The sequence below is a fragment of the Bos javanicus genome, chromosome 1, assembly GCF_032452875.1.
Source record: "Bos javanicus breed banteng chromosome 1, ARS-OSU_banteng_1.0, whole genome shotgun sequence".
NCBI lineage: Eukaryota > Metazoa > Chordata > Mammalia > Artiodactyla > Bovidae > Bos > Bos javanicus.
In genome coordinates this window covers 144,627,475-144,641,226 of record NC_083868.1, presented here as the reverse complement: position 1 = coordinate 144,641,226, position 13,752 = coordinate 144,627,475, and the positions used below count along the sequence as shown (strand labels likewise).

The 13,752-nt window shown below is 47.2% G+C and overlaps 1 protein-coding gene across 2 annotated transcripts in view; it reads left to right on the top strand.

Moving 5' to 3' along the window:
- Window positions 1–10,477: 10,477 nt before the first annotated feature.
- ITGB2 (integrin subunit beta 2) overlaps window positions 10,478–13,752 on the top strand; it is a 29,294-nt gene continuing 26,019 nt past the window's right edge. The window contains exon 1 of one of the 2 annotated variants that reach the window (XM_061423370.1): window positions 10,478–10,650. The gene's annotated coding sequence lies outside the window, so the exon portion shown is untranslated. Of the gene's footprint in view, window positions 10,651–10,722; window positions 10,876–13,752 lie in introns of those variants that run through there. The other variant, XM_061423380.1, reaches the window with a different exon arrangement.

The window sequence follows — 13,752 nt, the reverse complement described above, 5'->3', positions numbered from 1 at the left end:
CTCTTGGTCGCTCCCCACCAAAGCCAGTGATGTCCTCTGCTCCACGTTGTCAGAGCTCCCTGTCTGCCTTCTTGCTGCCAGCCGTTCAACCACTTCAATCCCCTAGCACGGATGTGCCCAGGGTTTGCTGAGGCCACATCCCTGGAAGATGGGATTTCACGACACTTCGTACGAATGCTGCCGCATGAAGACACAGACCCTCCAGTCACCCTGTGGGCGTCAGGCTGGGGTGCTGCACCAAACAGGGTGTGTGTTGTGCACTAGACACAGGATGCTGCACCCCATTTCCTCTTTGTCTTTCAGATCCATCCCTGTGATGGTTGGAAAGCGGTTCTCACTGCAGTTTTGCTATTAACCTCCCCTGCGCACACTGAGTCTCTATCCAGCCTTATGTGTTTCCTCCTGGCTTTCTTCACTTGGCACAATGCTTGTGAATCATTCATGCTGTTGGGTCTCTAATGGATAGGTTTACTGCTATGAATTTCCCTCTACATGTTGCTTTAGCTGCTTCCTACAAACACAATATGTTGTGTTTCGTTTCATTCCATCCGAAATGTTTTCTAATTTCCCTTGAGGCTTCTGTTGATCCATGGATTATTTAGAAGTACATCATTTCTTCCGAGAGTGCCCTGTGTCTTTCTGTTGCTTGCTTTCTGGTTCAATTCCAATTAGCAATGCCATGCAGCTGGAGAACATACCCCACATGATTCCAGTTCTCTTAAGTGTGCTCTGCTTTGCTCCGTGGCCCTGGACACAGCCTTCCTTGGTGGCCGTGCTGTGGACATCTACTACTCCGGATGAAATGTTCTTTGGGTCCTGATGGTCAGTGCTATTTTTTAGGTCTTCTGTGTACTTGCTGATCTTGTGTCTAATTTTTTAAAAAATTGATTACTGGGAGAGGAGTAATGAAGCCTCCTCTTATAATCATCTATTTCTCCTTTTATTTCTTTCAAATTTTGCTTCCTGTATTAATATTTTGACATTCTGTCATTAGATGTATACACATTTTACAACTGTTGTATTGTCTTGTTAAATAGATCCTTTCAAGTCAGGACCCGCCATGCACCTGGTAACGTGCGTTGATGTGAAGTGTACTTTGCTTGATATTCACACAGTCATTCTAATTTTCTTTTTATTAGTGCATGGTATATCTTCCCCATCCATCTTCTATTAACCTACCTATACTATCATATTTAAAGTGTGTTTCTCTATTAAATTTAGAATCGATAAAAAATAAGGTCCTAATGTATAGCACAAGAAACTATATGCAATATCCTATGATAAATCATAATGGTAAAGAATATATTAAAAAGAATATATGTGCGTATAACCGAGTCACTTTGCTGTACAGCAGACATTGGCACAACACTGTAAGTCAACTATATACTTCAATTAAAAAATTAATAAAGTGTGTTTCTTACAGGCAGCATATAGTTGGGCCACATTTTTAGAAACTCCATGTGCCAGTATCTGTCTTGCAACTGGTGTATTTAGATTGTTTACACGATGTAATTATTAACATCATTGGATTTAGGTGTTGTTCAAATCTTCATTTTCTGTTTGCTCTTTGGTTTTCACTTTTCTGTTCAACTTTCCTGCATTCCTTTATTGTATCAGGGTTTTGAGTATTACATTCTAATTTATTAGTAGGCTTTTAACTACATCTTTTTATATAAGTTTTTCAGCAGTTGCTCCAGGGATTACAATATATGTACTAAACACCTCATTGTCTACTTGAAGTGGCCACTCTACCATTGCAAGTGAAATGAACCGGAATGTTAAAACTGTGTTCCTCACTGGTCTCCTTTTATGATGTAGTTGTGTCTATTTTTCATCTGCGTACACGGTCAGTCACTAATCAAGTCACAAGTCCTTGTGACCCCATGGACTGTAGCCCACCAGGCTCCTGTCCATGGAATCCTCCAGGCAAGAATACTGGAGTAAGTTGCCATTTCCTTCTCCAGAGGGGATCTTCCCAACCCAGGGATTGAACCTGTGTCTCCTGCATTGCAGGCAGATTCTTTACCTCCGCACCTCCAGGGAAGTCCATTTTAACATCCATGTACATTGAAAACCCCACCAGACAATGTCATCATTATTACCATCAACATATTGTAAAGACATGAAGAGGGGAAATAGATTCAAGGGATTATATCTGATAGAGTGCCTGAAGAACTGTGGAAGGAAGTTCATAACATTGTACAGGAGGCAATGATCAAAACCATTCCCAAGATGAAGAAATGCAAAAAGGCAAAATGGTTGTCTGAGGAGGCCTTACAAATAGCTGAGAAAAGACGAGAAGTGAAAGGCAAAGGAGAAAAGGAAAGATACCCATCTGAATGCAGAGTTCCAAAGGCTAGCAAGGAAAGATAAGAAAGCCATCCCTCAGTTATCAATGCAAAGAAACAGGAAAACAACAGAATGGGAAAGACTAGAGATCTCTTCAAGAAAATTAGAGATACCAAGGGAACATTTCATGCAAAGATGGGCTCAATAAAGGACAGAAACAGTATGGACCTAACAGAAGCAGAAGATATTAAGAAGAGGTGGCAAGAATACACAGAAGAACTATACAAAAAAAGCTCTTCCTGATGCAGATAACCACGATGGTATGATCACTCACCTGGAGCCAGACATCCTGGAGTGTGAAGTCAAGTGGGCCTTAGGAAGCATCACTACAAACAAAGCTAGTGGAGGTGATGGAATGCCAGCTGAGCTATTTTAAATCCTAAAAGATGATGCTGTGAAAGTGCTGCACTCAATATGCCAGCAAATTTGGAAAACTCAGCAGTGGCCACAGGACTAGAAAAGGTCAGTTTCATTCCAATCCAAAGCAAGGCAATGCCGAAAAATGTTCAAACTACAGCACAACTGCATTCATCTCACACACTAGCAAAGTAATGCTCAAAATTCTCCAAGCTAGGCTTCAACAGTATGTGAACCGAGAACTTCCAGATGTTCAAGCTGGATTTTAAAAAGGCAGAGGAACCAGAGATCAAATTGCCAACATCCGTTGGATCATAGAAAACAGTCCATTCTAAAGGAGATGAGTCCTGGGTGTTCATTGGAAGGACTGATGCTGAAGCTGAAGTTCCAAAATGTTGGCCATTTGATGTGAAGAAATGACTCACTGGAAAAGACCCTGATGCTGGAAAAGATTGAGGGCCAGAGGGAAGGGGATGACAGAGGATGAGATGGTTGGATGGCAGCACCGACTCAATGGACATGAGTTTGAGGAAGCTCTGGGAGTTGGTGATGGACAGGGAAGCCTGGCAAGCTGCTTCCCATGGGGTCGCAGAATCAGACGTGACTGAGTGACTGCACTGAACTGAAGAGGGGAAATACCGTACATGTTTACCAGCTATTTACTGGGTCTGCTGTTTTTTTCTTCATTTCTAGGTTTCCCAGTTGTCCTCTGATACCATTTCCTCCTGAAACCTTACGGTTTCTCTTAGAGCTTGTCTGCTGAACACTAGTTTTCCTACTTTTGTCAGAGGATGTGTTTGTATCCCCTTCACCGGTGGGAATAGAATTCAGAGCTGAGGGAAAGGACTTCTTTCCTTTCAGAGCTTTTGTACAGGTTGTTCCATTGTCTTCTGGCATCCATGGACTCTGGCGGGAAATCTGCCGTTATTCCAGCGATTGCTTCTCTACATGTGATGCGTCATTTCACTCTGGCTGCTTTCGGGACATTTTTCTGTGTCTTTGGTTTTCAGCAGTCTGAGTAGGGTGTGTATAGGCTTGATTTTCTTCAGCTTTATCTTGTTAGGGGTTTGCTAAGCTTCTTTAATCTGTAAATGTATATTTTTTGGAGAAGGCAATGGCACCCCACTCCAGTACTCTTGCCTGGAAAGTCCCGTGGGTGGAGGAGCCTGGTAGGCTGCAGTCCATGGGGTCGCTATGAGTCGGATACGACTGAGCGACTTCACTTTCACTTTTCACTTTCATGCCTTGGAGAAGGAAATGGCAACCCACTTCAGTGTTCTTGCCTGGAGAATCCCAGGGACGGGGGAGCCTGGTGGGCTGCCGTCTGTGGGGTCGCACAGAGTTGGACACGACTGAAGCGACTTAGCAGTAGCAGTAGTATATTTTTTCGTCAAATTTGGGGCATTTTTCAGCCATTATTTTTTCAAATATTTTTCTGGGCCAGCCCTTTACTCCTCTCACCCTGGGGCTCCAGTGACACAAGCCTTAGGTCTCTCGATATTATTCCACAGGTCCCCAGGCTCTCTTCATTTGTTGTCAATCTTTTCTTCTTTCTGTCATTAATATTGGATAATTTCTACTGGTCCCCAAGTTCACTCACTCTGCTGTCTTCACTACCCTCCTAATAAGCCCACTCAATGAATTTTTTTAAATCTATAATCATATTTTAATACCATTTGTTTCTTTTTATAGCTTTTATACTGCTGCTGAAGTTTTTATATTTCTGCATTTGTTTCAAGATGTGTTTTTTACATAATAGAGCATATTTTAAGTTATCGATTTAAATGCTTTATGTGATAATTTCAACATTTGGATCATCTCAGAGTTGGCAGCTAGTATTTTTTTTTTTTCCTCTTACAATTTGGTCAGATTTTCTTTGTTGTTATTGTTGTTTGAGAACTTTCGGATTATGTTTTAAACATTTTGGACATTGTTTAATGATCCTCTCAAAATCTTTTCCAGTGTTCTCCAACATTGCTCTTCCCCCAACCCTGCCCCTGCCCCACCCATCAGCCTGGTTGGGTTAGACCACAAGTTCAGATCTGCCTCCTGTGGGATGTGGTTCCAATGTGAGTTTACTTTTCAGACTCTCTGCAGTGCTGTTTGAATCCACTTCTCATCTGCACCCCCTGATCCAGTTTTCAACCTTGACGGTGGTCTATCTACACCATGATTCAACTCTCAAAGGCTTTGACTTGCTCTTTTGGGTCATTTCCATACATTCCCAGCCCAGAGTTGAGTCTGGAACTTCATGTGAAGCTTTATGTGTTCTCCTTCTTGATCTTCTTATTAATTTCTCCCAAGCTCTCCGGCTTCCTGAGGCTTCCTTTCCTGCCCTCTGGCTATAAAGCAGGAACTTCAGCCTCCTGCACTGGTGTGCCTCCTGCTTTCTGTGACTGGGTCACCTGTGGGTCAAAGTGACCAGAGCTTCTGCTGCTGTAGCTGCTGCTACCACTACCACCATGCTGGGGGTGCAGCGTTGGGACAGGAATTTGCCTCTAGGGCAAGACTAGGAAAATGAAACAGGGCATCTCTTTCACTCTGTCTGTCTTTCAGGGCATTGCTCCTCCCAGTCCACTGACCAGAAAGGAAGGGTTCTCTTGGCCATGCCTCCTGTCTCTCCTGGGGTTCAAGCTACCTTGAATCTAACCCGTGGGTGTAGGAGACATCTGCAATGAAAGCAGCCTTTCATCAGGTTTTGATTTCTCCCCCTAGTCTGTCTGGAAAGTTGCTCCATTTTATCCTGTGTGATATTTTCAGCTGTGGTCACTGTAGAGATGGAGTGGGTTGGGCTTACTCTGTCTCAGCTGGGACTGGAAGCTACTGGCCCTTTTTTTCTTATTCTTAATCTAAATTCATTTTTTTACAGCTGCATTAAGACAGAGCTTGCAAGCCAATACCACTCATATTAAGTGTACGATTTAATGATGATGAATTTTAGCTGAATTTGCAAATTTATTCGGTCACCACCACAGTCCATTTTTAAAGTATTTCCCTTACCCCCAAAAGATCTCCATGCCCATTTGCAGTCACTCCCTGTTAGTTCCTTTTTAAAAAAAAAAAAAAAAAAGAAAAATTATTTGGAAACTTCCCTGGTGGTCCAGTGGTTAAGATTCCACTTTTCAATGCAGGATGGTGAGGATTCAATCCTGGTTGGGGAACAAAGGTCCCAGTATGGCCAAAACTATAAAAATAATAAATAAAATTTTTGTTTTAAAAATGCTCATTAAAAAAGAAAATAAATTATTTTGAACTATAGAAAAGTGTGGAGATCAGCATAATCAACACCCATATACCCACCATCCAACTTTATCAAATCTTAATATTTTGCTTTACTTTGCCCAGAAGTTTTCTTCTTTCTTCTTCATAAAACTTTAAAACACAAAACTAAAGCCCTCTGCATCCATCTCCCAGGACCACTGCCTTCTCACTTGCAGAGGCAGCCGCTGCCCTAGACGTGGGTTCCTGAGTGTGTGGGTGCTTTTCCTGGGATCATATCAAATGTGCATGGTGTAGTAGGAAGCCTTCTTCTGCAGTTTGTTTTTAAATTTAACCTCAGTGTTATGGTTTTGGGTGTCTTGTATGGATACAGACACCTCCAGATCCATACTTTAATTGCTTCCTCTTGTGCATGAAAGGCCACAAGTTATCTTTTTATTCCACTTTGGGTTTGGCTCCAGTTTGGGAGTGCTGGGTTTTTCTTTACTGCTATTCTTTGCTTCGGGCTTCCCTAGTGGCTCAGACAGGAGAGAATCTGCCTGCAGGGCAAGAGACCAGGTCTCCATCTCTGGATCAGGAAGATCCCCTGGAAAAGGGAATGGCTACCCACTCCAGTATTCTTGCCTGGAGAATTCCATGGACAGAGTAGTCTAGGGTCACAAAGTGTCAGACACAACTGAGTAACTAATATACACACAACCTTCTTTACTTATCATCTACTTTTATTACACTGAATTTGGCCTCCTTATGATCTCTGTGCTTTGGAACAAATGGAAATTTCCTTTGTGGCTTAATAAATGATCTGCTTGTTACTTCCCTCCCTTTTTAACTTTACTGCATACAAGTTAAAAATAAAGGGTTGTGAGCGTGTGCTAAGTTGCTTCAGTCATGTCCAACTCTTTGCAACAGTAGCCCACCACGCTCCTCTGTCCATGGGATTCTCCAGGCAGTAATACTGGAGTGAGTTGCCATGCCTGCCTCTGGGGATTATATTCCTCAAGTTCTCCATAGACCTAATTTTCTTTGGGATCTATTCATTTCTGAGAGAGGCATATAAAGATGCTTGCTATGTTTGTGGTTGTATCTGTTCACTTACGTATTTGTCAGTTTTTATTTTTCATGTATTGTGATTTTGTTTAGTATATATTTAGGATGGCTGAACTTTCTTTGTGGATTGGAACTTTCATTATGTACATCTTTATTCATTTAATGTGGTTTTTTTTTGCATTTAATTCTATCTTTTAATGTTATCTCTATATTGTATCTTTAGTATTTTGTTATGTGATATGTATGTTTTCCAATCCTTTATTTTCAGCCTTCAATGTCACTTTTAACAGTTTAATAGGTAACATTTTTTCTTTCTAATTATGGTAAAATACATAACATCAATTTAGCCATCTTTACCATTTTTAAGTGTAAAGTTCACTATTATGAAATATATTCACACTGTCATGCAACTAAACTCTGGAACTTTTTCATTTTGCAAAACTGAACCTCTACCCCCATTAGGCAACTTTATGCTTCTTTTTAGAATTAAAAATTTTTACTACAGAAAATTTTACACATATACAAATAGACCAGACGGTTTAGTGAATCCATGTGTCCTCAGCATCTGCTTCAACAACAATCAATTCCCGACTAATCTTGTCTTATTTACATCCCTGCCCACTCTCTCCCTGGTGGGCTTTCCTGGTGGCTCAGAGGTTAAAGCGTCTGCCTCCAATGCAGGAGACCGGGGCTAGATCCCTGGGTCGGGAAGACCCCCTGGAGAAGGAAATGGCTACCCACTCCAGTATCCTTGCCTGGAGAATCCCATGGACAGAGAAGCCTGATAGGCTACAGTCCATGGGGTCACAAAGAGTCGGACACAACTGAGCGACTTCACTTTCACTTTCCACTCTCTCCCACCTACCACACCCCTGATTGTTTGGAAGCAAACCCGAAACACCCTGTGCAAATATCTTAACTTGGGACTCTAAAAGGTGATGATTCTTTAAGATAATCACGGAACCTTTAACACGCCTAAAGCTGTTGACGGTAGTTTGTGAATGTCCTGCGGTCCAGGCGTGGTAAGTGGCTCCTGTCTCTCCAGTCTCCTGTCTTGGGGTTCCCACACCTACTCTTCTCTCATGCAACCTCTCTTGGTCCTGGGGGCTTCTTTCCAGCCTTGATGGTGCTCTCTCATCTCTGCCATGCCCACTAGCCCAGCCCTCTGTCCTCCTTGTTCCCAATCAAAGGGATAAAGTGTTGATATGATTGAGGTTCAAGAGTAAACATTGTTACTTTTATTTCAGTTAAGTTCTGTCACTCAGTCGTGTCCGACTCTTTGTGACCCTATGGACTGCAGCACTCCAGGCCTCCCTGTCCATCACCAACTCCTGGAGTTTACCCAAACTCATGTCCGTTGAGTCAGTGATGCCATCCAACCATCTCATCCTCTGTCATCCCCTTCTCCTCCTGCCCTCAATCTTTCCCAGCATCCGGGTCTTTTCCAATGAGTCAGTTCTTCGCATCAGGTGGCCAAAGTATTGGAGTTTCAGCTTCAGTATCAATTATTTTATTTACTTTATGATTATCTTAATGTCTGTTGCTACATGTTCCAAGGCCTAGGGCAGCAGGTAACACGTCTGTGAGTGGCAGGGGTGTCTCTGTGACTGGCATGTCTCTGTGGGGTCACTGCCAGGGGCAGTCACTGCTGCATCTCAATCTCTTCTTCCTTTTTTGTCGTATTTTCTGAAATAGTTCCATAAAGAGGAAGTTCCATTTATAGAAGACATCTAATTGGAACTTGTTCTTTTTTTCAAAAAAAGTCACCAAGACTGTATTTGAACAGGGAGAGATTGGCCTGTTCACAGGTGCTGCAACCCTGGAACTCTGGGTTCTCTGGAATTTTTGAAACCATTCCTAAAGTCTTACTGTGTGCTTTTAGTTCACAGTCCTTTCTTGTTGTTCTATTGCTTCTGCCTTAAAAATTTTTTTTTCTCGTATTTCCTTCTTCTTCAGCTGTGTACTTCCTATTTCTGTTCTTTTTAAAAAATATTTACTTACTTATTTTATTGACTTTTGGCCACCCTGGGTCTTTGTTGCTGCTCATGGGCTTTCTCTAGTGGTGGCGTGCAGGCTTCTCACTGCAGTGGCTTCTCTTGTGGAGCGCAGGCTCCAGGGTGCACAGGCTCCGTAGTTGTTTAATTGCTCCGCAGCATATGGGATCTTAGTTCCCCAAGCAGGAATCGAACCATGTCCCCTGCATTGCCAGGCAGGTTATTAAGCATTGGACCACCAGGGAAGACCTGCCTATTTCTCTTCTTTAGAAGAGTTTTAATAGTTACCACATGTAAAATTAAATGTTTCCTATCTGAGCACCAAAAAATCGATGCTTTCAAATTGTGATGCTGGAGAAGAGTCTTGAAAGTCCCTTGGACAGCAAGGAGATCAAACCAGTCAATCCTAAAGGAAATCAACTCTGCATATTCATTGGAAGGACTGATGTTGAAGCTGAAGCTCCAGTACTTTGGCCACCTGATGTGAAGAGCTGACGCATTGGAAAAGACCCTGATGCTGGGAAAGACTGGGGGCAGGAGAAGTGGGTGACAGAGGATGAGACGGTTGGATGGCATCACTGACTCAATAGATGTGAGTTTGAGCAAACTCCAGGAGATGGTGAAGGACAGGAAAGCCTGTTGTGCTACAGTCTGTGGGGTCGCAAAGAGTCGGACATGACTTATCAACTGAACAACAAGTCACAATGTATTATTAAAATTAAATATTAAAATATTAAAATTTAATTTAAATATTAAATGTTTCCTATCATTTGTTTAAAATCAACAGTTACTTAGGCTCAACAATTTGTACTTATTTCTTTGGTTACTGTTGCCCCCACACCCACCCTTGGATTCCTCTTGGATTTCTCCATCTATCTGTCTTTGAGATTGCATCTTCCAAACAGAGTTAAGGGTAGTTTATGTTTGTGAGACTGGGTTCATCTGAAGGTTCTGCTTTCTGTTTCTTTGTGGATGTAATCAGTCTGTGTCTCCTCTTCTCCTCTCTTCCTCCTCATCCTTATCCTCCCCTTCCTCCTGTGTGCTGTCTGTCTCTCTGTCTCTCTCTATCTCTGTCTCTGAGTCTCTTTTTCCTTTGTCCCCCCAGCTGATCCCACAGCCTGCTCACTGATTTGCTCTCCACTTTCTGGTTCTGCCCTGCGGGCCCTGTGATGCTTTTCCATTTCTGTGATACAAGTTTGGAACCTCTGTGCCTGTCTGCTTCTTCTCTGATGGGTGTGCTCGGTCTGCAAGCTGTCCCTTCCAGGGGTGCAAATTCCTGGGCACTGCCCTCCAGGGTTCCCCATCCCCTGAGGGCACAGGTGGTGCTGCCAGGGGCCCTGCTCCTGCTCCATCTGCTCCCACCCTGTTCCACTTCCCGCCCTGAGCATGTATAATGGATGGTGTGTCTGTGTGCATGTTGTTCCTCTGACAGCCCCCGGGCTGGAGCTGTGTAGGCAGAGGGGCCGGGGCTGGATGACAGGCCCCAAGTGGTGCAATCAAGCACATGTAACTACTTCCTCCAAGTTGCTGACTTAGAACAGGAAGCACCGCGCCTTCACCCGTGGGGTCTCCAGTGGCCAGTGTCTTCCCAGATCCACGAAGCACCAGCCTGGTGAAGAGCAGAGCCGAAGCCCCTGCCAGTCCAGCTGGGACACCCCTGCCGAGGTCTCCAGGGCATCCAGGGGTGAGTGGACAGAGGCTCCTCTGTGTCCGGGCTAGCTTCTCTGAAGGGGAACTGCTCAGTCTTGAGGCCCCGGCTGCTGTCTTTCCCGAGGGAAGCAGCTCCGAGGAGCCCAGGCTGCGGGGGCCCTGGTGGCCCTGGTCGTCCGCTCCAGGCCCCTTGAGCTGAGACCCCACGAGGGGAAGCGCTGAGCCCACTGCTGCAGAGCTACTGGCTGCTGGGAGGCATGTAACCCAGGGGATGGGACCGGCATGGCGGAAGGATGCGCGCAGACCTCAGCCTCGGTCCCGCCGTGGGAGTCTCTCAACAAGGCCCAGGCACTTGCTGAGCCCCTGATCTGGGGGCCACTAGGCCCCGCAGAGCCAGAGGGAGGCTGGAGGCAGGCCAGGCCCCTCTCGGGGGTGCGGGGTCCGCGCGGCCGGGCTCTGAAGGAGGGTTCCCGGGCCTCCCCCTCCTCCTCCTGCCCCGTGCCCTCCTCTTCCTGCCCTGGTCTGTCCCCATCCTCTCTTCATGCTTCCACAGTTGGCCGGGCAGGTCTGTCCTCCAGCGAGCCCCTGTGTGTGTGTGTGGTGCCTCTGAGTGTATGTGTCTGTGTGTGTCTGTGTGTGCATGGTGCATTTTGTGTCTGTGTGTGTTTGTTCTGTGTGTGTGTCTGTGTGCATGTGGTACCTCTGAGTGTATGTGTCTCTGTGCGTATGTGTGTGTCCACAGTGCTTTGTGTGTGTCTGTCTGTGTGTGTATCCAGGTGCATTGTGTGTGTGTCTGTGTGTGTTTGTGTCCATGGTGCGTTGTGTTGAAGGCAGGTCTGCTTCTTCTCTCAGGGTCCAGAGGCTCATGAGTTCTGGCCTAATGATGTGAAAATGCGGGGAGACAGTTAAAGCTTTAGGCGGTCATTGGGTGTGTGACCTAAATCTCCCGCAACCAGGCCCTTGGAGGCCTGTCCCCTGGGAGTGTGGGGACAAGGGTCCAAGGACCCAGATGAGTTCAGGGAAAGGGGACTCCTGGCTGCCCTGGGATTTGTCCCGACGGGAGTAAATTGAGATATTTCCTGGGAGCTCGGCTGGCCAGGCAGCCAGACTCAGCCCCGCCGGCCTCGGGTTTCTCAGCTGAAATCTGCATGGACGTGCCTGCCCACAGCTATTGGCTTGGACCTAGCCAGCGCAGCCCTGGGGCAGGTCACAGTCAGCTCCTGGAGGTTTCTGAGGGGAGATACCCCAGAAAGTCAGGGGCCTCTCAGAAGCTCAGCAGAGGGGGCATCGCTGTCCAGGGGATGGGAGAGGCCCACCCACACACTGGCCAAACGGGTGGGGCCAGGCTGGCTGCTCAGCCTCCATCTGTGAAATGGGCTAGTAGTTTGCACTCCAGCTGATGGTCTAATCGACTTGTGATTCGAAAACCACTTCCCTGGGAGGTGGCGATGTGGGCCTGTGGGCAAGGCTGGCCTTGTGTCCATAGGTCCCCACAAGTTCAGCTCAGGCCACGCCTGGCTGGTTACTGGACTGTGGAGAGGTTTTCACCCCGTGGGTGGGGCAGCGTGGAGCCCGAGGGGCCCCATGTGACTCTGGCCCCCCTGGTCTGGAAGGCATGTGGGGGTGGGGCCCGGTAGCCTGCACACCTGTCACTGTGCGTGTGTCCCTCAGTCCCTCTGGAGCCAACATCACGGGGGCAGCTACCAGGCGCTAGTGACTAAGCCCCTGTGGGTGGTGGGGCCAGCTGAGAATGCCAGTTCTGGGAACAGTGAAGTCCCAGTGACACTGCAGGTGGGCGGGGCTGCAATGCTAATGTGGCCTCTGTCCATTTCCCTTTTCCCTAAACAAGACCTAAAATGGGCTGTAGGTCATCTCACCCAATCCCACCTGAGCCAGGAGCTGAGGTCTGAAGGAGGCACCACCCAAACCTCCTGCACCTACTGAGCAAGTGGCTGACAGGGTGGGGGGCCAAGCCCCAGGGGCCCTGGGATGCCAAGAACCACCTGTCCCAGCCATGCTGCCATCTGTCACCCCCCTGGCCTCTGGGGCCCTGTCCCTGGAATGGGGTCATGGTCAGGCTGATGAAGTCCATGTCCAGCTGCTGCAGTGGGCAGGGAACCTGGGCTGTTCAGAAAGAGCCATGTCCCCCGCCTTCCCCTCCCCCACCTCCCCTACCTTCCCCCACTCACCCCCTGACCCTGGGCAGGGCAGGCCGTGCGGACAGCAGCCCTAGGGCGGGCCTGGGGTCTCCAGTCGCTCCCACCACTGGTGAGTGGGCATCTTGGTGACGCAGCAGGTGCAGTTAGGTCCCCAAGCTGCCAATCTGTGACCCGGGCAGGCCTTCCTGCTTGTTCCAGGGTCCCCCCCAATAGCTAGGGGTGTCCAGGCTGCTCACCGTCCCAGCAGTCGAGCAGCAGGGCTGGGGGTGCCAGGGAGCCAGCAGACTCAAGCTTCCACGTGAGCCCTGGCACGATCCCTGTTTAGCATGGCACCCCATGAGGCCAGGTCTGCAGCCGAGCACATGGACTCGGGACTGTGGTGCCACCACTGCAGGGCTCTGCTGGGGGCAGAGAGATGTGGGAGCCAGGCACCCTTGCCGCTTCTGAAACACACAGAGCAGGAAGGCACAGCTGTGCCCACCTACCTGGAGGTGCTGTCAAAAAATGCCAGCAGCTTTCCCTGAACCTGAGGTGCTTCTCCTGGGAGCTATGAAGTGTGGGCTCCCCAGAGAGACAGAGCCAACAGGACACGTGCACGTGTGTGTGTGTGTGTGTGTGTGTGTGTAAACATGTGCACATGTTTGCATGTGTTTGTACAGAGAGACAGGTTGGTTTGGTGGAGCTGACCTGTGAAACTATGGAGGCTGACAGACCGCAAGTCTGCAGGGCAGGCTGGAGAACCCGCAGAGAGCTGATGCTACCGCTGGAGTTCCAGGCTGTCCAGAGGCAGAGGCCTCTCCTCCTGGGGGACCCCATCTTTCCTTTAAGGCCTTCAACTGATTGGATGAGGCCCAACCACAGCATTGAGGGCAATCCGCTTTACCCAGAGTCCACTGATTCAATGTTGACTCCGTCTAAGAGACATCTTTGCAGCACATTCAGAGAAGAGTTTGAGCAAACATCTGGGTCCCTTGGGC